Here is a 25,830-nt window from a genome sequence, read left to right as displayed (position 1 = left end):
ACACAGTGACTCTATGCAGGGGAAGAATGGAGGTTAATGAGCTGACATCCCCTCCACCCCGAACACGCCTCCTCCCCACGCTCACCTCCCCACACTGACAAGCAAACACACAAAACCCCCTACAAGACAGTGGGGCTGAACGCTGGCACCGAGCCAGGGTTTTTCCTGGAGACCAAAAGGAAACATCACGGGGCACGAGTGGAGTTGTTTCCATGTACAGCTAGCAGCGCTAGATTGGGTTATGAACAGCTGCGAGAGTAATCTAATAGAATTCACATTATAAATATGGCCCGCAAACATCAGCTTCTGTAATCAAGAGCGCATTACGTGGTGCTTCAATAAAGCGAGTCCACAGCCAGACTAGTGGCCCCGATGAAGATGCAATGCTCATTAAACAACAGAAATCAGAGGCTGAAAAATTGTAGTGTAGCCTGAGGGTGGTGCCATGTTGAATCAAAACGGAACGCCTCCTCAGCACCTTTGATTTCTGGCTATCTGATATGCTAAAACTGGCTGGAATTCGCTCATTAGCTCTAACATTAGAAGTGATGGAGAGCTTTAACCTGCTGCACTAGATGACGAATCAGGGAATCGACAAAGAGAGAAAGAAATTCTGAAAATGTGACACTTAAAACTGTGACACTGCAGGCGCTTGAAGGCAACGTAGATTCTGTGGTTGCAAGAGAAGCTGGACAGTAAACACTTAGTAGGTGCAGAAACAGGTTTGCATTCATACTCTGAGGACAATGTACGTGTCTACCAAGTTCTTCTTGACCAAACTGCAACTACCGAAAGTTAGGCTGCTGGCATGTCTAAAAAAGCAGTCCGACCACAAGTGTCAACATCTTACAAAATGCCACACAAGTATACACAACAGTTGATTTATTAAGAACAAACAGCGCATGAGACCAGGCCACAGACCACAGGCTAAACACACCATGCTATTATAGAGCATCGAGCGCTGTGAATAACTGATTAGACCTTTAGATGCTCCCCCATTTCTTGGTTGTCACGTGGTGGCGTGTGGGTGTAGGAGATGTTAAAAAAAAAAAACCCTCAGTCGCCTTTAAGTTGCATCACCGGAAAACCGACATGTAAAGGTGACAATTTTTAACAGATAAGAGTCCTTCTGTGAAGAAGTATTCAGAGACAAATAAAAGACAGAGAAGTGAAGAAAAAAACTGCTGAGTTCAAAGACGAAGAAAAAACTACTTTCAGCAGAGACTAACCTGCTAAATGCAAGTTAATGTAAGAAATGACATTTGCCTGAGCCTGTGAAACATATAGCTGTAGGTAGATTTTGCTTGTTTGCCAGTGTTTACTCTACTACAACACAGAACCTTCCTATATGGATCCATACTGGCTGACTGGCTCCATCACACCTGTGCATGAGAGGCTGCTGTTTGAGTTAGAAGCTTTCAAAAATGGGAGTCAGAGAAATCTGTTGGAATGAAATGTCAGTGGAATGTATCCTGCTGCAGCTGATGTGCCTTAATTACCTCAAATAAAATGAGTAAAAAGCACGAGGGGGTAAAATAGCAGTCTTCATAAAATAAAAGAACTTTACCAAAAGCAGAAATACAATTGATAATGGTGCAGCGAAACACTTTCACTGAGCTTGAAAACAATGGAAGATGGATGGTTAGTCATTAGCACCCATTGTGAATCTTTCGAGTGAGTAATTTGTGGGAAGGCTTGTGCATTTTTAATAGTCTTAAACTGGAGAGCCCGAAGAACACAAACTCCATAAAATAATAACAGGCATTTTACCTTAGCACTATCTGAGCCTCTCAATTATTTACCACTAATGAATTGCCTCGGGCATTATTCTGCCTTATGTACAATATGAACCATCCCAGAGAGGCTGAATCAGCTCGCTCAAATACTTAAATACATTTACTCAATTATGCTCATTGTCCCTGATATTAAAGAGAAAACGATGTCAAGCTCTTTTTCCTTCTTCCCTCCTGCTTGCTCTGATTCAGCCTTGATATTTCACAAATATCTTCCCTCGGTCAACAATGATTTATTGATAAAACATTTTCATATAAAAGGTTCTTGACTTTTCCTCTATTTTTGCATCCGTGGTGTGGGAGGATACAATAAAAAAAAATAAAAAAAAAGCACGTTTGCATGTTTGTTATTGTGCCGTCTAGCCTCAGTAGCATCGCAGGCCAGTTGCCAGGCATCTACCAGGCAATTTGCACCAGTTGCAATTCTGTGACTCTTTTTTTTTTTTGGATGAGGGGGGATTTTTTATTTTTTTTTACATTCATATATGTGAGTGTGCTCGAGCAAGTGTTTATAAATGCGCATATTTTACATCTGTAGTCCACTCAGAGTAACAAACCGAGCATTCAGCTCCATTCTTACGTTCGACATTTTTATCACCGCTCAATCAGAAAAAGAAAAAAAAAAACGATACTTTGACTGTGTATCGGAGCCATTGGAGCCTGACTAGCTTTAGTCGATTCCATGCTATCCAGATGTAATCATTAGTCTTTGGCTGTAACTACACCAGAGAGAAATTAAAGTGCAAAGGATCCTGTTCCTAGACAGCTGGTAGTTGTAAATTCCTATCAGGGAATATAAAAAAAAGAGAGGAAAAAAAAAGAAAAAACAGGCAGGGAGGGAGAGAGTTTGAAAGAAAACATATACTATTTTCATTTCAACTGCTTTAGGGATTAAGGCTCGGGGTTCTAGAAAAAACTGCATTAAAATAATCCACCATTTGCATGTTTTATCTCACAAAGGAGGCTCACATAGACACACATATACACCAACCCCCACTCCCTTCCCCTCCCCCATTCTGGGTGAGGACACACACACACACACACACACACGCCCAAACGCACGTCACACATATACACACTGTCATCATTAAACACACACACACACATCGAGATCAACCTGCTGCCATCTGCTCTACGCGCTCTGTACAATCCTTGCAGAATACATTATTCACTACAATACATCACATCACATTCCCTCAATGTCATAGCCTTGCGCTGAAGAAGAGTGAGGGAGAGAGAATGGAGGAGCAAAAACAGGCTATTGCACTGAAGAGAGAGAGAGAGAGAGAGAGAGATTTGGCCCGTAACATGGTGGCGGCAGAGAAAATTAAAGACAGTTTTATTTGGCTTTTAGGTGAAACAAGGCTGTCAGCGAAAAAACTTGTTCCTGTTACCACTACCAGGCGAGATTAAAAATCCAGACAAGGAGGTTAGTGTATGAAAGAGAAGCATAACAGCGACTGGGAAAAGTGAGAGAAAGACACACACAGAGACTTACTGGCAGGAGAACATAAATTCTCCTGCACAGAAAAGGCCTGCTTTTGTGAAGGACGTGCTTTTTTCTTTTTTGCAGCCTTATCAGTGTTATCAACTGTTAAAAGCACTGCTTGCTATTTCTCCCACTGTACACACAAATCCCATGACATTAACGTACTTGTTCTTAGTGGAAACTTTTGTCATTATGGATAAAATTGCTCTGTGATGTGAAACTTCAACATCACAGTGGAGCATTTATTAGCTAAAGAGGCCTTTGAGCTAAAAGAATCCTGGAATGTGTGGCTTCATGATCATTTCTGGACATGAATGGCACCGAGGAATAACTCGGACCTGCTAGTAGGAACAATTCACTGCTCGTTTTAGTCTGTTTTTTGTAGGATTTATTGACAACAGGTAAAATATCTGTCATCTGCAAATGTAAAACGTGTACATGGTCCTCACTATACCTATGCTTTAAGCCCTTTAGCTGCTGTAACATATGAAGTTCCTCAGTAAGAGATAAACAAAGTTTATCTTATCTAATCTTATATGACACTATTCAAGCCTTATCTAGACAGTTAAATCAGCTGCTCATGTTCATAGTACACATAAAAGCTTCTTTATTGCATTGTTGTGCGTATTGCTTCACTTAATTGAATTAAAAACATAGATAGACATAAACACAAATAGATTACTGCTTGGTTTGTTTACATGTTCTAACTCTCTCCCTGTTTTTTTTTTTTTTCCTCGTGTGCAAATCAGGAACATGTTTGTGCATGCGTGTGTGTCGCCATTGTGCCGTGGCGGTGCAGAGGGAGTGAACAGCTGGCAGGCCCACACTTGACTACGTATTGACCTGCTTTGCATTCACCTGTTATTCAGCCAAACCTAATGTTTCCACTTGGCTCTGCTGCAGCTGAGCTGCAATTAACCCCGCTGTGAGTGCAAGGCAAGCAAGTCTGAAGTAATTTGTCTAAGCAGTTCGTTGAACTTGGCTAAATTTCATCCTACCTAATCTTATCAAACCTAGAATTGTTTTTTTTTTTTTTGGTTTGAATTTTCATATTTTGAAGAGAGGACCGTTTTGCCCAAGACCAGTACCTCTGAATGCCTATATTTGCACAGTGTGAACATTTTTTACTTTCTTAGGCTTTCTGACAGCGTGCACATGATCCCCTGAATGCAGATAATTAGCCTCTGAAAGTGTCATTTACCTGTCGAAACCATTAGAATGGGAGAAAGTGCTGCTGCCTCCAACACTTACCTTATCTGCACTTCACTCCTCTGGTTTTTTTTTCCCACCCTCCATTTCCCCCTCCCGCCTCTTTTCCCAGATGCCCTCTCAGCTCTTGTCTGTGTTTGGGCTGCGACTGCGAGGGGTCACTGGCTGCCTTGTCTCACACGTGAAGCTCCGAGTGTGTGTGTTTGTATGTGTGTGTGTGTGAAAGGGAGAGACACCACACATCCGTCTATGGATAATTACATGAATGAGAGTGCCAGAACATCAAAAAAAAAAGGAGCGTGTAAGTGTGTGAATTTATCCCAATGTGTGTGCAGTTGAGCCTGAGTGACTTTCCCACTGTGTGTGTTTCAAAGTGTTCGAATGTGTGTATCTTGGTCTGTGTGTGTGTGTGTGTGTGTGTGTGTGTGTGTGTCTTGCGAGCTCAGTGCCAGGTCTCTCTAATGAGTCTGTCAGGCGCTGTTAGCGACGGCGTGCTCCCCTGGCTCAGCGCACTCCTACAGACACACTGTGATTAGCCGGGCCAACGGCACGCCACCGGGCCAGATTAAACACTCACCACGCCGCCAGGGAACACACACACACACTGACACGCGCACACACACACACACACACATACACTCAGCACAGCACACATTAGAGCAAGCATTACAAGCGCCACACACAGATGTACTCAGGCACACAGCTTCATCATCATCGCGCCTATTAGCCCGCTCTGATACAGTAACACGTACTTGCCCTCCGGAGCCAGGTGTTGATGCCACCGGAATTGAAAAATAACGCGAAATATAAACACAATACAAGTCACCTATGGCACCGGGCAAAAGAAAATGCTAGTATTTCATTAATCTGTCCGCCTTTATTGAATTCCTGTCTGCCGCTAATCTTGAACATCACTCAGAATTAAGGCCAGCCCTTCTGGCTCCAACAGCTTTCAACATCTTCATTAAAGCGACATGATTCACTAATTACAGGTAATTACCCCTTAATGAGCAGCCCAGATGAATGAGCAGATATGCAGAGGAGGGGCAGGCGTGAGGACACGTCGTTTTTCATTCCTCTAGGGCCACGAGCGGACTCTCGCTGACTGGGTGTTACAGCTTGACCACTGCCTAACACACACGGTGGTCTGGTTGGAAAAAGGCCGGCACAGTTTTCACGTGTTGTTTGATGCAAGAAGTTTTTTTGACCATTTGAACCATACAGGATTGTCACACAAACACACAAGAGTCTGCATCTGTAGATCCGTACACAACACATCCATTCACAGGAATATAAACATACTGGCATATTGGCTTTCTCAAACTTTTTGGCATGTTTTTTGGTTAATTATTAACATAAAGCAGCATCTTCCTGTCACAAATTGCATTTTAAATAAAGTATTTTTCAGCTTAAAACAACTGGATGCCCATGTGTGTATTGAAAGTCCTCCAGTTGACACTTTCCATCAATATATTGGTTGTCAAAGTTTATCTGTAGTCAATGTGGGACTTCAACCCCCAGTTTTTGATCCATTGCTGAATATGAAATAAAGTGATTGTAGTGTTTTCTTGTCATTAGTTGTGGTTATTGCAGTAACTCTCTAAAGCCCATAAACTTACTGGCAGATTTGAAAGGCATGTTATCTCTGATCAAACCTGGCATACTGATGTCAATTATCAGCACTGGAATCTGTCAAGCAGAAGAAAATGTTGGATACTCAAACGTTTTTGAACTAATCACCTGTGGTGTACCAAATCTAAGCCTAAAATCATGATATTTTTTTTAAAAATCACTTTGTCTTACAAAAAAACGGCCAAAAATATATATTTATATTCTGCAAAAAAAAAAAAAAATGTTGTCCTCCTCGCTGCATCCAAAAAGTCATGATTGACTCAGCTGTGACCAAAAGTCATGTGAGAAAAATTCAGAGAGTTTTTAGGATGAACTGGGATGAACTGTAGGCTGTGCGTAAATAGAGCCAATAGGAGACAAAAGTATGAAAACAAATTGAATACGTAAGAAGTAAATCAAGTAGTTGTAGTAAAAGTATATCTATAGTAAGTAGAGCCACCCCTTTTTTTTGGTACTGGTAATTTCTGTGGGTACGTGATTCTATTTTTTATTTTTTTAATTTATTTTATTTTTTTTTTACAATTTGTGAAAAATAAACAATCAAAAAAAAAAACAACTAAATTTTCTTTTCTTCTTCTTCTTTTTTTTCTTAGGATTCGTACCATTCTAACTTTGCGATACCTCACAAAAGAGTTCTTTTCTGAGTTCTCTCCATCTCTCTATGAGTCCGTCCATGGTCGTGCGGTTTCTATAGAGGTGCAGGATTTTACACAGACAGCAAAAATGTTACAAGAGCAGGAGACGCCCACAAGCTGGTTAGGCTTCAAAAGGTTAAAAGCTGCAGTTTGGTGACCTTATGAAAAGCCCATGTGACAACTCACACTTTACAGCCAGGCTAAAGCCTCTTTTGGCTAAATGAAGCCGAAGACCTTACATCTAGTTTCCAACCCTGCATAAGCAATTTATATACTTTAATCACGGTTGACTTCTTGTGAGTTACACAAGCTGTTAAAGTCTTGACACCAACAACAAATGTGTTGTCGGCTTTTCCGGGGGTCAACATTTAAACTGAACATTACCGACGCTGTTACGGAGTGATATGTGTAACACGTTTAAGGCCGCCTTGGGTTGAAGTGGGCAGCTTTTCCAACTGTCAAGGTGTGGGAGTTGCAGACTGTAAGCTTAAAAACAGAGGGGTGTTCATTGTTCCTTTGTAGTTCAACTAAAGGAAACAAAACTTCTTTTTTTTTTCATCGTGAAAATGAGATTGATCAAACAACTTGCAAACAGTGAACAATATCTCTGCAGGAGAAAAGTCCCCGCAACAAGATAGTGTGCACCAATTTTTCCCCTCTTTCTGATTCCTCTCCTCCCCCTCTCTTACCGTCTCTCGTGCCAAGTGGCCTATTTTTACCCCTCCGTGTGGCATCTCAGGGTTTTCCTTGTCACCACCACGTTTCCTGTCATCAGCGTGTAGGTACAGTTGAACAGCGCCGCTACTGAAAAGGGCCCAGACACTGTTTGTCTAACTGTTTCTGTTGTGGTCACACATCATTGTCTTCACATCTAAGACTGTGTAGCCTTGTGTTTTGTTTGTTTGTTTGTTTTTTTTTGCATTTTCCAGCTTATTGTTTATTAATTTTAGGGGGAAAAAAAAGAAATCCTCTCTGCGGTGTGTTATATCCATTAGATGGAGCAGAAATGTTAAAGTTGGCGTCTGTTTGCTTGGCTTCGGATCAAGCGGCGGTCCAAGCATTAGGATATTTACCGGATATGCACTTTGTTTACGATACACTAATCCAATCCCAACGCTAAAGTTATTTGTGCTCCCACAGTGACCCCTCCTCCAATCCTCATCCTCTAAATCATACTTATCATGATGCCATATGTAACAACACAACACTGTGTCTCTTTTTTTTTTTTCCCCCATAGCTGAAATGTGCAGAATGTGATATACTGTACTGTGTGGCACAATGGAGTAATTGTATTTCGTTCTTAGGGGAAAGCATGACTTGGGAGAAGAGGGAAATATCAGGATATGTGCTTTCAAACCTCACAAGACTGTCCAGTTGCAGCTGAGTTGTGACCATGTTTTCTAACCTCCATCACAGTTTTAGTGGCATTTTTAAAAAAAAATTGTCAATCATATTTCTCACAGCACTTTACTAAAACCCACTTTAACTGCCTCTGCAGGGTAATTAGACCTATACATTTCAAAGCATCCACAATCGGATGGATGTGAGTGAGTGAAATTCCTTCATGAAGTGCAAATATACGTTTGCACTTAAAATAATACACAATGAAATGCCAATAGACTGCATGAAGCTCACTGTCCTCTTTGTGCCGCACGTCTCCTCTTGTGTGACACACAGAGCCTCTTTTGTTCTGCCACTCACTGCTTATGTTTCTGTAGAGCTCTAATGGACACAAATCGATAGCATACTTTCCATTTCAACACATTGAGTTGATGTTCAGACACACAGTTGGAATTGATCCGGTTCTGTCAACACAAAGTTTTAAGGTCTGTATGTCTTCTTCCTTGTTTTTTTTTTTGTTTTTTTTTTTCCCCCCAGTGTCTTTCAATGAAAAAAAATAAATAAATAAGAAAGATTTCTTCACAGCCATGTTCACAATCTCAAATTCCTTTGTAGCTTGATGTTGACATCTCTATATCACACGTTGGATAACTGCGTCGCTGATGATGCCGCGAGGCGAGGTGGGTGGGAAACGGTGCAGCGGAGGCATAGACACGTCGCATGGACATCAAAACAGAACATCTGGCCCGTTCACATGAATCAAATTTTAAAACAGTGTGTCACTTTCCAAATGCATTCTGTTGCACATTATTGCCATTTTACGACTGGAGGGGAAAAAAAAAAAAACACACACAATACCGGCTCAAATAAAACTATTCTCAAACAGTGGTGACGTCCATAAAGCATCTTAATACACCAATAAAGCGATCAGCAAAGAAATACCGTATTTAAACAGCAAAACCCAATGCATGTCGCCTGTCGGTCTAGAACAAATAAAGCAGAAAAATCAATTTCCTCCCCCCACAGGATGTCCACCACATGCTAGCAGGTTTTTACAACCATGACTGAAAGGTGCAAATAACACCAAGCAAGTGAGCTAAACTATCAATCTGTACTTGTAACAAGCTCGTAGCTGAAGGTGTGAACGGTCTAAATATGCTGTAGTTTGAAACCTTTCCTGGAATGAAGGCAGAAAACAGGAACTGGTCTCGCTCAATGTGCAATAAAGACAGAAATGTTCATCTTAAGGTTGCTGCGAAATGCACAACGTGTTTTTTTTTATTTGTTACACCTGTAATTTTGCAGAAATTCAAGGACAAATAGTGCCTGCTTACACGTGTTATGTGACAAAGTTCTGTTTGACAGAAACACATTCCTGGAGTCAAACTGAAAATGTCAAAGCATGCCATGTACATTGACGACTTGCCGCAGGCTGTACAGCGTGTCATTACACCTCAGACAATTAAATCTGTCTGTTAAGATCTCTGATCCTTCTGCTACGTGGCGGTTTGAGTATCAAAAACAACACCAGGGAGAATCATATAGTGGTCTTTCAAAATGATACACTGTAGGAGGAAACTCTTTAAATTTTGTGAAGCTCTCAGCCCACACAACACAGTAGGTGCTTCTTAGACCAAGATAAAATGTTTTCACTGATAACAATAAAGCAGCTCTTCTTGGTTCGATGAACCAAACCATCAGCTACTGAAAGGCAGAGATGGAGAGAGAAACAGAGAAAGGGAGAGCACTAATCTTATTACCTTCTCTTCCTGGCATGAGAGAATATTCATTTCTCAGTAGCAATCGGCGAGAGGGTGACAACGAAGAAAAAAAAAAAATTAAATCGCATATCCCACCATTTCATTTTCCATGTAATTAAATCAGTTAAATGTTATAAAAACATGTAAACTCCATCAATGACTTTGAGCCATTTGCATTTTTAATCAGACCAGATTAATTCTAATAAGCGTGCTGGGTTAAGGCGATGACAGAGCAGGCCTATTGTGTGTCTGTCACACTCATTTAATTCTGTCATTATGTCCCATATCCTATTATGATAATTGGCTTTTTATTCTCAATCAACAACCAGCCAAGGCTATTAAGTAATAATCTCTGACTAGAGCACTTTTAACCTTAAACGTGTTTGGAGTTTGCCTCCTTAAGAAACAAGAAGTAGCTGATAAAAGTTTTAAAAAAAATAAATAAATAAAAGAATGCAGAAACGGTGCAGTGCCTTAGCTTCATTCAACATGGCCACTTGCTCCAAATGAAAAATGACTGTCAAGAAGCTGGATGTTGACACTTGGCATAGGGTGTAAAGCAAACACATTAGACAGAGGAAATAGGTATCGCCGTCTTCCCCCCTGCAAAGCAACTAAGCAGAGAAGACGAATGTGTCTGATATGTTCAACCATTTCCTTTGCTCTTTCTCTGGGGGCTCACTTGAAACCGAAACCTCTTTAAAAAAAAAAAAAACTGGACCTGCAGTTTAATTAAAAGGCGACTGCTGCAAACAAACAGGAATGGACATGTGCAGAAAGTCGCACGTAAAGAGCTGCAGAAATAATGGCAACTGCAAAAAAAAAAAGTCTTGATTCATTATTGAGATTGTTTCAGGTTTAGTCATACTGACAGCAAAGTTAACCAGCTAAACTAGACAATTAATATTGCAAGTTAACATAAATGTTTCATCGTGTCACAAAGACCATCTAATCTCTTAGCTGTTTTCTTGAACCTTATTTATTACTTAACCAAGTCTGAGTGGTTTACTAGCTTCACATTGTTATGATGGACTGACCTAAAGGACAATTTCTGCCATTTTAATGTTCGTGCAAGTAAACCTCAAGTTTCTAACCACTGTCACGTCATATATTTAATTGGGCCATGCCTTGCATAAGTAGGGAAGAAAACATTCTCTGCATCCTGACACCAACATGTCATGTGTGGGACGCAGAATGCCAGTCACATCACGAGTAGCCATGCTCACTGTGTAGCATCAAACGTGTGGTAAGGGGCATTTTCAGTCACTGCCAGTCACTTCTTTACTGCCTTGGTTAGGTTATGTGGCATTTCTTTGAAATAGTCGAACCGGAAATGTACTTTTTGGCTTTTATCGACAACCACAGTCTCGCTGCAATGGTAACACATTTCTCACAAGACAATATACGCAGCACATCTCTGGGGAAATCCGGGAGGGGGGAAGGACATAAGATGTTTTAAGCATGAATGACATTGATGTAGTCTTACTTAAGCAGAAATTAAGACCAGTATTAGTTGTGGGAAAGGATTGACACGTAATTCAAGAACATGATTTCCAGTCTTTGTGAAGTTAAGAATCTAGATTAGTCAGACATGCGGACGAGAAAGCACAATGAAGTATATTATACATGTATTTATATGACAAACGTTTGTTGAATTTAAACTTTTTAACACTGAAGTTTCATAAATGTGTTAAATGTAAGAGATTATATCTGCTAAACACCACTGGGATGGCTAGCAGGGGCTGCATTGGGTTGGTCCACATTGGCTACTGGTTAAGTCTAAAATTAGCCAAGAACTTTGGAGAACAGGTGCTTGAGTAGAGCAAACATATGTCACAATTAGAAATTAGCTGCTGTGCTGTGAGATTTAGTGTCATTAGCCAAGATATATGAGATAAGGTAAACAACAGCAAACACGGACGATGACGATGTTCAACAACATCTGACATCTGACATCGGTATTATAAATCAGCCATCAGTCGCCCTGCTCTCCATATATCAGCGCCAGCCACTGAGCGGCCCATATCAGTCGATCACTTGCAAATTCCCTCAAGCTTGCTTTGTTTTTTCCAAGACAAAAGTTATCAATTACAAACAGTTGTGAAGCTGTGCTATAATGTATTTCTTGATATGCAACCAAGGTTAACTAACAAGTGCATACGAAGCACATTCATCCATGCAACATAAAGTGTTTATATTTATCTGTGACACCGTCAGTGCTTTTGTCAGAGGCCGGCATAATAACGGCAGAAAAATGTCTTCCATTCAGTAGCTCAAACTGTACTGTAAACAATGCCAGGAAGGCGGTGGGGGCTGAGAGGGCTTTGCTGCAACAGAAGCCACCCCGATGCAATTGACTGCCAACATTAAAGGTTGGACCTTTGATGTTCGCAGCTTCTTAGTGGCTTCTCTCCTCTCAACAAATTGCGTGCGCAGCCATCGCACACATATTCTTAACTCTAAAATTAGCCGCCTATTACAGCAAAGCTGTCAGAGCTGATTTGACCGGACAGGTACAGCTAGAATGTATTAATTTTCTCATAACGGGAGAAAAGTGCTTTTCGAGGTTTCACTACCCCCCTTTACTTTGCTTATATCCCCGTGCATTAGTGTCTTTTTGAGAAGCCACTTCATAGCAGGAGTGATTTTTCTGAAAGATTTTCTCCAGTCCCAAAAGACAGGCTGCAAGAAGAAGAAAGGAAAAAAAAAAGAAAGAAAAAGTAAGTACGGCTTTTTAAACAGTCCAATGACATGTGTTTTCTCCAACACAGAAAGCCACAGTTTCTCCACTCCTGCTCACTAATGCTGCGAGTTATGATATGTCTAACCTCAGCACGCCATCCTTTCACACTCCCACACTTTTAGCGCTCTAAAGACTTAATAAACCTTTTCATTTCATGGGCAGACCTCATGAAAGTGGCATATGGCCTCACAATTTACATTTTACTTACTATTTATCTGTAAAGAAGACTTAATAAGTTCCCTCTTGAGTACACACAAGGTGAGTGTTACTATGGGGACGCAGAGTGCTGCTCCGTGGCTCTGCGGCCCGTTCCATTGTGGCAGGAGACAACAGCTGTCTTTACCGTTGGCAGGCAAACAGACTCATTAAGGGCGGCCATGTTTGTTTTTGTGCCCGATACCTAGCCCTAAGCAAACACTGCCATATCTCCACTCCACAGCCCTTGCAGTCTCAACATTTCCTTCCCTATTGTGGAGGGAGGCCCTGGCACGTTGAGCCTGCCATACGTTTTTTTTTTTTTTTTTTCCTCCCGCAAGCTCTGGCCAAGCTGCCAATTGCTCTCAAAGAATGCATGCTTAATTGAGAAATTTAGTCGAGGTTTGAGCTGATGAAATGCTGAAATGCAGCTAGCGCACTGCAGTGACGCTATGAATGATGTGTATGTGTTACATACATAATGTGTGTCATTATACTGCCGGATATCACATCTTCTGGTATGTCACAAGAAAAGCCCTCTTTGTTTGTTGCGCCGCAGACGTGATAAAGGCGTCATTATTTGGTCGGCTCACAGCTAACAGTAAAATCTGCAGTGAAAGGTTTCATTCGCATATTTTCTCCCCTCTCAGCAATGTCTGTGGCTTGAGTGACAAGGCAGGTTGAATTCATAACGCTTTGACAAAAATTCCATTTAAGCGGGAAAATGGCATTGAATGTCATTCCATTACTGCAGATGGCAAACATTGGAACACTTTAACCCAGAAGGCATTCACATTAACTTATACAAAACAGCAAAAAGACTCTTCTTTTTTTTTTTTTTGGCTTTCCTCTAATATAGGTGCAGTACTGGAGTATTTTCAGCCGGAGCATTACTAGAGTAGTCTTCCAAAATGTACTCACTTATTTGATTTCATCCCTTTTCACCATTTGTCAAGCCCAAAGTCACAATGCATTGTGAAATGACTTCTTAATGTGGAGTAATGAGGCTGTCATGGCAAAGCAGTCTCTGCTTGTTTGAGTTTGACTCATGTCGTAGATTCAATTAAATCAGCTGAAGTCAAGCTGGCCTCAGGCCAGATCGGTAATGGTTGACCTCATTCAAACAATGCTCTGACATATTGAAACAATAAGAGGAAGGGCCTTGAGTCAGTTGCAAAAGCAAACTCCACTGAAAAGCGATAAGGTAGAAAAATCACAGTGAAGTCACCGAAGTGTTTGAGAGCCTCATGTAGACGTGTGTCTTCAGGGGTCTTTTGTAAATCTTCTCGGTGCCAAACGTTTTGCTTGTGTAACACCTCGTAGGGCCGGATGGCTGCTGTGTCGATGTGTTTGTGTGGTTGTGTTGCCATTCAAATCGCTGAGCTAATGGAGAGCAATCCTGAGGGAAAAATACTCCAAACACAACACATACAAATGTGGTAAAAGCAACCTTACATTGCAAATAAAAGATAAACATCTCTTTGGTCAATATACTAAACCACAAGCTTTGTGAACTTTGACACTTCCTTTGCCTGTAATAAGTGAAAACAAAATTGCTCGCACTTTGGAGATAAAACTACATAACAGGTTCTAAACACAGCTGGCCCATTTCTTCTTTTGGAGGTTGACTTGTCCTTAGAAGTCTAAACTGATTTATTTGGATGTTGAAATGCCTGGAATCTAAATCATGACACAAACACTCCCAAGGCTATGTAAACAACCTTTCCAGTTCCAGTGTACAACCATGCTTTCTGAGCAATAACTTGAGTGCCAAGGGCAAAAGCACTTCTCACTTTTTTGGACGGGTCTCCACTGTCACAGTTACTATGAGGGCACCCCTCGGTTTGTGTAAAAGGAAGCAGGTATCTCTAAAAGGCTTATTCTGCCTCTACTGTCAAAGTACAACTAATTATGCTACTTATTCCAAGGTGCATTTACAATTCATTATGGCTACATTTACGGTTTGGAAAGAGCAGGAGATCCTAAGTGCTTTGTAGAATAAACAGGAATGAGGTAACAAAATCAAAAACGAACATCTTGCTTTGCTCATTCTTGTTCCTCTATTCACTGGGGCAATCGCAGTTACAGTAAACAGATAAAAGACACACAAACACACACACGCTCTCACAGTAACTGCATCTCATTAAGCAGCATTCCCTCTGGCCCTTACTCCATTAGAAATTAAAACTCGGGACAATTAGTGGCAGATTGGTCTCAGCTCAGTGCGCTACAGTCGCACTCTCAAGGCTCCGCGATAACTTAATTACAGGTACATCTGAAAATAGTGCGATGGAGCACACAGGGAACAGTTGGAGCAAGTGTCAGCCACAACAGAGTCCGATAGATGAAAATTAACTCTTGGAAACAGTCCCGTATGCCTGGAAAAAAAAAAGCCATCATGGAGACAAAAGTGTTTGTGTGGAAAAAGAAACTCTGCTTGTTTTTGGTTATTTTAAGATGTTACTTTAATACGATGTGAGTTAAGTGCTGTAAAATTACAAACTACACATGAAATGTTTGTGTAAGCCTGCTGGTCTGTCATCATTCCCAAGGAAACCAAATGGACTGAGAGAGGACAAAGGTCAAATGTTGGTGAGTTCAGGTTTCTCTGGCATTGGTTTCCTTGTTTAGGAGTTCTGGTGCTTCACTCGTTAGTCCATCTGTTCCTCTGGATCGAGAGCTGTGCACATCTGATGAGAATTTCCACATTTGCCAAATCTATGGCACCTCAACTTGTCAGACTTCTTTAAGGTGCATTTCACATAAATGAATCAAGTATACGAGCCCCACTCCAGCATTTTCCACGGACGTGAGCATAGAAAGCAGGGTATTTTATCAAAATCCTCGAGGAACGTGGACAACAAACTTATTTGTTATCTACTTCATCGGTCTGCTTATGACAAGGACACAAAGCACATTTTTCTGTAATTGAACCAACCCTAGTTTATGTAACAACTGACCGTTCTGCCCTTCAAGCTAGAGAGAGACAGAAAGAGCGATTTGATCGCTCCATGTACTTGCTCTTTGTCACGTGACACCATGTCCCATTATATTGTGATGTTGTCATAGAAGGAGAGGAAATGAAATGCCTTGAAGCTATGTGGGAAATGTGTCTGTGTGGATGGTGGGATTTAGAGGTGTAAAAATGAGTGAGTGTGTGAGTCCCTCTGTATGTGTGTGTGTGTGTGTGTGTGTGTGTGTGTGTGTGTGGTCCTGCAGGGTTCAAAATTCATCTTAAGTGTCTTAATTGGGCAACTTGGGAATGTTTTTGTTATTGTCTCCATCCAATCATTGTACCTACCATCCCAAAAATGTCTCCCTTTGAGGATTCAGTCTGCACAGTTGCATCAGTGTGATAAAATGACGAACAGAATGAAAATTATCAAATATCTCCAGATAATGATGCTACATGCTGTCTTCCTCACAATTTTTTAAGCCTCAATAAAATGGATGTAAACCAACACTTGGGTCTACATGTGATGCTGTGATTAGTCTCCAGATGATTTATGAATAGATTATTTCCCCATTAGCAGTAATACAGGACGGTGTTTCGATCCTGGAAATTAAAGTAATGCTCATCCCCAAAGCTAATGTTTATCCTGGAACCCCAGTGAGAGTGCGGATCCAACCTGTAACAACTAGAGTCCAGGTTTTAGAACCGTCCTGGACTAAATCAAATTAAAACCGAGCATGTTGTGTATGCTAACAAGGAGATTTCACAGTGATCGACACCGCTGACATACAGCAGAGTTGAAAGTTTCGGAAACCCGACTGAAGTTCTTTCTTATCAACAAGTTTTCTTGCTTTGTGTTCTGGTTCTCCACCAGCCCGTACCTACACGACCACCTACATGCAGATCACTGGTAGCTATTAGCTCTCTCAACTCTTAAAAGCCTTCTTGTCCTGCCAATAACCACTTTGGCTGAAGCTCAGGTTTACATTTTGATGCATTTTTATGCAAAGCAGTGAGCGCCTGATGGTATATGAGATGTTTGAAAGCTTGTTTTCCTACACGGCAGCAGCATGAACACTTTTTCACAATGAAATACACGGCATCTGGGTAAATGATCGTTCGTAAGACGTCCTATGGCGGCTGCGAAGAGATTGCAATGGTTAATGAGTTCATTGCCACTTGTGTGGGTAACCACACATTACTGGAGTACTGTTTATTATTTGCGGCCGATGTCTATGACGCCACCGTTATCGTGTGTAGTCACAGTGATAACATTCAAACAGTTTACTAGCACACGTTCTTCAGTGGTTCATTTCGTGCACACTGTGAGGTTTTGTGAATTGTCACTGAGATGCAGAGCAGATAAATGCATACGGTTTCTATACAGTGGGTTTTGTGATTGCTTTCATGTTCTCTTCTTATATGTAATGGGGATTTTTTGGCTCAAGCCACAAGCCGTGACAAAAATTCTAGGGGGAAACACTGGATGAATTCAACCCACAGCTACAGTTTAAAACCTGCATTTCATCCACCCCTGTACTGTTTCTTGACTAGGGGAAGCAGCTGATGCATTTTGCTCTAAATTGCATCATTTTCTACCTGAAATATGTACACCGTTTGATGAAGTTGCTGTCAAACTCCCGAGCAAGGCCAGTAATTATTTAGCTGTGCGCTCGTGTCAAAACACGGTTACAGTTTTACCCGTGATAATAGACGAATACCGAGAAAGGGAAACGCTTCTCGGGTTTTTTAACAATGGAAAAATTGGGGACAATGAGCGATGAAAGAAGCTGTTGTTTTTTGGGGTTTTTTTTTTCCAACAAGTCACTGTGTCAGTTGAGAATTTCCTTTGTGTGCGTCTCTTATGTTCGGGGGATGTTGCATGAATGGGCAGTCAGCATTTAGGGTTCAAAAAGAAAACAGCAGCCTGAGCTCCCGTCTGTGTGAAAACCAAGGCTACGGTGCTCTGTATCAAGTGCCATTGTTTTGGTAATAGTAAACCTGGGGCACTTGCCAGGAGGCATTAGTCATTCATCTAACAAGTTCCACAAAGCAAACCACAAAGTGCGCCACTGTCGACTTCCTCTTATTGAATTCTGAGCACATAAGCACATTTCCAAGTATCTCGCAGAAAGGTAGAAAAACCTTCGGATGACTTGCTACCTGGAACATGGCTGCCATCTTTGTTTATTTTGTGTATTTCCACGACTGGAAGCCAGCTCATTTGGAAGCATGTCGGGGTTGTTTTTTTATTTTTTTTATTTTGGAGTGTGAGGGAGAGAATGAAGCAGGGAGGTGGCGGGTGAAAGGCGGATAGGAGGGGATTAGGGCGGAGTGCAATTATTCAGCGGGCCAGGCATACGACATGATCTCTAATTACCCACAAAGCAATGTGTAACCCAAGCCACAGATTAGGCTGCATTATCAGGCTTAATAAAACATGACCATCTCTCAGTTTCACTCCCTTTCCCTGCCCCGCTGCCACCGCAAACACTTGTTTCTGGGAATGACATTCCCGATGCCTTTGCTAAGTAACTGACCTAACTGTACTTGTTGCTGTTTGACTGCAGCAACAAGTGCGTTACAGAACAAAAGGCCCAACAGGCACGCGGACTCGCTGCGTGACAACAATAACATTAAAGGGCCAGTTCACTCAAATGGAACGCTTTCCTTGTTCACCTGTGCAGAGTAAATGGCAGTTTTCAGGGATGAAAATAAAATATACAATAATATAAAATACACACAAAAAAATGAAATGAATCCACATCAGCAGTAATACATGATAAAAATTAGGGTTTTTTTTCTTTTTTTTACATTTTGGTGAATGTCATTGCTACCAACTGACAAACATTCGTCCTGTTTTACACCATCACAACTCTTTTCTTGTGTCCAGCTGTTGCAAAATGTAAAAACTAAAGCAAAGTGTTGGCTACTTGTAACTCTGGTGCATTGACAGGTTCTCTTCTGCTCTATTCTTCAAACCTACATGCACTGATACACAGTTAATTATCGTCTAATTGCACATAAACACACACGGAGCAGAAGAAACACACACACACAAGTGCCTAAATTAATATTAGCTGTCAGTTTTCACATTAAAATGAGTTTATGTGTTTAAAAAAATGTCACACTGTTGAGCATCAAACCGCCCAAGAATATATTAAATAGTCAAAAATGAGCTCCCTTCAGCCAGCTACAACAGTAAAGTGCTGCTTACATTTTTATTAGTAATATTAATCTGACCATATAATGTATCGCATGGCAGTATAATGGTATCAGGGGATGTCTGCTACATAACGAGCACTTTTACTTTCGAGACTTGAAGCACTTATCGTTTGTTGTCACTGATACTTTCAGGCAAAAGTTCTACTTAAGTAACGGACCTAAATACTCGAATCCACCACTGCTAAGGTGCCAGCTACAGTGCATGCACGCATACATGCACATATACTTGCTCGGTTCACGTGGGTTGTGCCAGTAAGTGCTGCTTTAGGCTATGGTTTTTCACTACTGTCTACTGTGTTATTAACAATTCTATAAAAAGATCTGCTCAAGTTTCCCTTTCCTGTGTGTTAACAAGCCTTCTGAGCTGCTACGGGGCTGCTGAAGTCTAGTTAAGAGACAGACGGAGTCCTCAATAGCATAACACCATTGACCGTATGTCATAATTTCCAAAATCCTACTTTTCTTTCCTCTGTTTGTTTTTCTTAGCGACATCACTCATCGACGTGGCTCATGGCCAGCTTGGGACTAAATAGGTCGACAACACAAAGAGAGGGCCTCCAGCTTTCGCTAGCTTTCCCTCCCTTTTCTCAAGCCACAAGCCTCCTCTAATCTCTCTACCTTCTATTTTTTTTTCTTCTTCTTCTTAAACTTCTATATCGAGTATTTTCTCCTTCCATAACTCTATAGCAACTGTCCCCTCTTTCTGCTCTAGACGATTCCCATTACTTATACCAAAGATAATCGCGCCGAAAAAACTAAAACCACGGTGTTACGACTGTACTTTCTGTCACACTTCGCTCTCTGCCCATTGTAAGCGATCATGGAGCTCATCATTAGCTCTCAAAGAGGCAAGAATGAGCCACAGTTTGATTACCTCGGTGGCTCTGTGGGCTCCCGCAGTCTGCTGACTGAATTGGACGCAGACGATTACAGCCTTGCTCAGGCAATTATATCTGCCTGCTAAATATGTCACAAATAATAAACACATGCTCCTGACAGACGAGGGACAAGAGGAGGCAGTCGCAGCTGGGGAAAGGAGGAAAGTAGGCAAATTCAGGATCATATGGATGTCTCAGACCTCTCGTAGTCTGTAAATGCATGTCAGTGAATTCAAAGGCGCCGATGCTTAGATTTTAAGTCAAAGATCTTGGCGGTGAGTGGCAGCCTCAAAGAACTAACTTTCTAACTGATAATTTTACCTCCCATGAGACGGATCCACACAGATGAGGCCTTTATTTTGACTCAGTATTTAAACTTTTTTTTCACTCAGGTTTCAGATGATTGCTGTCTGTGTTACCATATTGATCTGGGTCAGGACCATTAACTGAACTGTCTTATAGGCGATGTCCCTGCAGACGGCAATTCAAACATGGCGCTGACACCAGGCTGATAATATTTGTAAAGGATGTTCAGTGAAAACAAGGGAGGGAAAGGGCCTTAAATCCCTGGCAAGGAACTTATATCATGGCCTATGGTGTTTGCACAGGACATACCTCAGGAAGCTGAGACAACTGGGAATGTTTGTCCAGCTTTCAGCCTCCTTCATGCATGCATACATACAGTACATACGTGCGGGACATACGGTACAGTACATACATACGGTACATATGTACATACATGCATTCAAAAATATATATACTGGGCACAGGCATGGGCTGGTGATCATACATACATACATACATACATACATACATACATACATACATACATACATACATATATACTTCTTGTATGGATGTACATATACATACATACATGCAAAATCTAATAAAGCACATACATACGAGCTCAATATGCATACTGATGCTGTGACTGATAATTATTTTCATTTATCACTATTTATCTAATTACCTAGTGATTAATCAGCTGATTATTTCAATATTTCCACCTACAAAATGTTATAATTCATCCCTATCATCAATTTCTCTGAGCAATATGGGATTCAGTGTCTTGCCTACACGTAGACAGGAGACGCCGAGAAATGAACTACCAACCCTATGATTAGTGGACAACCAACTCTACCAACCAGAGTGGAAAAGTCCCAAATTTCTCATTTATAGTGATATGTAACTGAGAAAAGAAGTCAAAAAAATTCTCATGCAACCTGAGAACATTGGGAGTTTTTGCTGGATACATGACTCTTTGGCTAAATGATCAATTAATTCATCGACAAATCATTTCAGCACTTACCTTCAGAAAGAGGCACTCCCTGTCAATCTTACACCACTTCCAATTATTTTATTGTCACTTTTCCAGCTGAAACAGCCTCTCGTTTAATAATTACAAACCTCCGATGAACTCTGTCACCAATATAGATATATTGATAGATAGACGGCGCTGCCGCCCCGCATTCCTCCCGAACGTTCGCAGCCATTAACAAACATAATCAACATTTAACTAAACACCCAGGGGCCTACTCTGCAGCAGGTGCTGGCTCGGCTTCTCTTCCTTTTCTTCTTCTGCAGTAAGAAATAAGAATGCCATCGCATTGCCCCATGGGAAGGCCCGGGCTGACTAATGTAAGCACACAACAGTGGGGCGGCTGGTCTTAATTATGGTAACAGACGCTGAGGGGGATGCACTGGTACCCACCGACGAGAAAGTAGCTCAGTACTGCCAGGGCCAATAATTAGCACATGGGTAGGCCCCCCCCACCATCACCACCACAATCCCCACTACCACACACACACATTCATACTGTCACTATCATAACCTGTATCAAACACAAACACTGCATTTAAAGGCCAAACAAAGAATAAACAAGGCATTTACATGGGGGAAAAAGGCTATTTATGATCCCACATGAGGATCATGCATTATGTTTTCCATATAACCCAGCAACAACATGTAAAAATGTGCTCTCTCTTTACAGCTCTTCCAGAACAGCAACTAACTATAACACTGTATGAATGCAATAACATCATATTAACACTGGTCTTTTCATGTTTTTGACTACAGTAACAGAAATGTTGGGTACATATCCATATGTAAATTCATCATGCCTTGTACATTGTCTTTATTGTTCTTTTTAGCCTTATTGTACTTTTCGAATTACTTCTTCCACGCCTCATCTGTATCCAGCTGCTGCACAACATTCAAACTTGCCCTGGTGTGGGATCAATAAAGTTTATCTTATCTTATCTTTGATCAATATTCATCTTTGCCTGACAAACATCCATCAGATACGATCTCCAAAAACAAAGTTGGAGAACAACCTTGACGCCTCAAACCTGGGTTGGGACTTCTCAGACAGAGTCACCTACGTACAAAAAACATCGTAAGGCAAAGAAATCTCGATGCCATATATGACTCAGCCAGCGTCGGAGCCAATTCCGGGTTTTTATTGAAATGATTTCAAATGGTTGGAATCCCTATTAAAATCTCCTGTGTGTGTCGGGGCAGGGAGAATATGATTTAGTGGCTGTTTTTGCTCTGCCCCTGCTCGCTGTGTGTCACCGGCCCTTACTGTGGTATGCATGGCCTTCCTCTGCACAGGGCTATGAAAGCAATTGTGATTGTGATTCCGTAGTCAGCAAAAAGCTTGAATGGCCCCGAGTTAGCATGCGCCGGCACACATACACTCACAGTGTCTCCATACTGGGCCACTGATTACTTCAACCCATTTGACTCTCGCTCATCCTTTGATTCTCCCTTTCTGCCTCTCTGTCACATACCACAGAGTTTGTCATTAGCTAATACTGAAAACACCACTCAACGTACGCTACAGCAGGCGTTCACACGAGCTGGTTAATTTTGGTCAGCCGGGTTTAAGAGAAATAACCTGTGTGCATTTAGTCAAACCATAAATAAATATGCCTGTGTGTGTTCGAGCTGATCAGTTGATGGAAACTCGCTGAATATGTTAATGCAAAGTAATCAAACCTTTGCACAGGCAGTCCTGTAATAAAAAATAAAACTGAGATAAGGCATTCAAATGGAGCACATCATTCCCTGGCTTATCTGAGGCAGAGGAGACCACCAACTAACAAAGCCAGCTCTTCAGTCATGCTCTATCTAAGCAGATATCAGTTGTTGGGAGGATATATGAGCTGGGTGGGGCCTGAGTGTATAAACACAGGCCTTACTCTCTCTGTACTCTATGCTCTTGCTATACTGTAGGCAAGCACCTCACCCCAGCAGCAGCAGCAGCAGCAGCAGCAGTCAGCACTGTTTGATTAAGGTATTCAAATAAAGGAGCAGACACTGTGTTCCCATTTCACAGAGCAAAGTGCCGGACAAACGCATAGCCACAGTGCAATTACAGCTGGACATGTTGGAGATGCATCTGTTTACTTTCAATGCTTACTACAACACATAAACTGTAAATGTGTGCAGCATATATAGATCTATACATATATGTGTGTGTGTGTCATGCAGCCTTTAAGGCAAGGTACAGTTTCATATCACCATCAGTGCACAAAGCTGCTATAACGGTATTATTTTGAGTAATTTCTCCTGAGCTGTGGGAGTGCACCACAGTAATAAAAGACAGTCACACTCACAGTGAAATAAAGTGAGTATTGAAAGTACTGAAGTAGACATCTTCAGCGTTATTTATAGATCTTTCTGAATCACCTCAATCTGCACTTGAAGTACCTTCTCTGCTCATTTTATGCATCTCCTTTTTGTCGCATTCCTGCCTTTTTATCTGCGTAGTATGTCACAGAAAATACAGCCTTAGCAGACACCGATTGGGCTAACAGACTGATTTGTGTTATCCAAGGGCTAATTGATGGCAAACGTCTGAGCAAAAAGTTCACATTTCCTTCCTGCAAGTTGTTTTCGTTGATGATGGACAACACTGCCCCTTGTAAGAGACCTGATTTATGAAGTGATCACAGTAATAAGGTGCGAAAAAAAAAACCCCACAAAGAACATATCCAAAAGTGCCAGAAATCAAACATGCAGATTAACGACTATGAATGAAAAACGTGCTCAGGATGAACAGCGTGACAAAAGGCTGAAAGCACGACAGCAGCACGTGCTCCCTGGAAGTCACAGAAACTTGCTAATTACTCAAACTCGCTTCGCGTCCACGCTCAGCAGCCAAAGTGAGTCAGTAGCACACGCGATGGGTTCGCACATAAACACACTGTAAAGCGAAAACACAAACACATGCTCATTTTATCCAATTAAACTTGTGTGTGACTCAGATTAACACCGTTAATTTCACAGTGTTAAAAGGAGACGTGTTTTCTCAGACTGGAAATTGCTTTTTTTGTAAATACCGGGAGCAGCCAAAGAGGAATAATGGTGCTAAATCTCATCTGGTCTCTTCTTTTTATTCAAATTATTTTGAGTCTTTTCCAATTATGCCATCCCCACTGAATATACTGGCGCTAAAACTGGGAGCCAACAAAATCCACCAACGATTTCATCTACAAACCAAAACATCCGCATGAATATGCAAAGTGTGCCCTTATAAACAATTGACCTGAATGCTATGATTAGCCTTTTGCCTCCCTGCAGCTTAAGAAAAAGAGACCTGGGCAGAATTTGAACCTTGCCAAACCAAGACTGTCAGGGATGATTAGCAGCAGGCAGATCTAACTCGTGGATACAGTCGACTACGTAACAAGTCAGACGTCTGTTTCACGCCACAGTCAGTTTGATGAGCTTTCGGAGGAGAGGAACTTGACCTTGTGCACGTGATCGCAGGACACCAAAAGATACCTGCTGGTCTCGGCCTCATTTGCATCGAAGGTAGTTAAGAGTTGTGACGATGAGCAAATTATACCTCCCCTTAGTGGAAATAAAGTAAATGGAATATGGGGGGTTTCAATAATTCAAAACAAACACGTGTAATTTCGAAGGGTGCCACACTTTTGTATCCCTGACAGCAGTCGGTGTCACTTTCCCCCCTGGTGAAAGCTTCTTTACATCGTTTAATATCTGGTGACTTTGTTTCCTGGATTCAAGCAGTGTGTGGATATCAGCATATTCTTGGGATTATCCACATGGAGGATGATCCTAATTCATTTGACCTACAAAAAGATCGCCTGTGAGGAGTAGGAAGACAGTTATACGAGCCCATTTGTGTGTCACAGGTGCCTGATCGGTAAATGTTTTATACGCACCTTGTTTCATGTGCAATCGAACGGGATGGGACGGGCGGTAAATAAAACCGATTTATCCGTTTCTTTATTGCAACCGAACCTGAATATAGATTATCGCGGCGCTATTTTGAAAAAGACCTGAGATGATGTTTTCAGTTGATTACTGGAATGTTCCGTTCAGTTACAGACATTTTCCATTAGCCCACACATTAACAGACAAAACAACCCCAACTGTCTTTGGTATTATTCCTCTCATTATCATACCCGAAAGCCCGTCTTTTATCCGAGAAACAGAGAAAGAAAGTACTCTGAGCCATCTTTTATCTCACACAAACTGCAGCAGCAGGTCCTGAGCATGACGATTTGAAATAGTCCAACCAAGGTAAGAGACGACAACAAACTGTAAATCGGGTGACGATGGCTGAGATGCTGTTCACACTAGTAGAATATGTGTTAATTCAACAGTTTTAAATAGTTTTCCTACATTTCCACTGGGGATATGTTGCCTTCATGGTGCTCATTAGTACTTTTCCTGAGATCTTATCCTCCTCTGTGGGGTTTTAATCGCTCATATATGCACATGTCTAGTGTTGGCTCCCATCCGTCCGCTTTTATTTTACACAAGGATAAGCACTCGCTGTTACTCGTTGAGTTGATTCAGTTTGGAAAAAACTGCAAAAAATACTCATGATACTGTTTTAAATGCCACCTGTGCTCCTTCAATGGAGTCAGTGCAGGCAGGTCAGAAGCCAAAAGTCAAAGCTAAAGGGAGAGAGGGGGCAAAAAAAAAAAAAAAAAA

At 41.4% G+C, this 25,830-nt stretch overlaps 1 protein-coding gene across 1 annotated transcript in view; it reads right to left on the bottom strand.

Moving 5' to 3' along the window:
- The window catches only part of LOC103353001 (TOX high mobility group box family member 2-like), a 79,016-nt gene that overhangs the window by 48,047 nt on the left and 5,139 nt on the right, over positions 1–25,830 (bottom strand). The gene's annotated exons all lie outside the window — the stretch shown is intronic.

The sequence above is a fragment of the Stegastes partitus genome, unplaced genomic scaffold (assembly GCF_000690725.1).
Source record: "Stegastes partitus isolate 25-593 unplaced genomic scaffold, Stegastes_partitus-1.0.2 Scaffold58, whole genome shotgun sequence".
Lineage (NCBI taxonomy): Eukaryota > Metazoa > Chordata > Actinopteri > Pomacentridae > Stegastes > Stegastes partitus.
The sequence above is the reverse complement of the archived record's forward strand: the minus strand, read 5'-3'. Positions and strand labels throughout refer to the sequence as shown.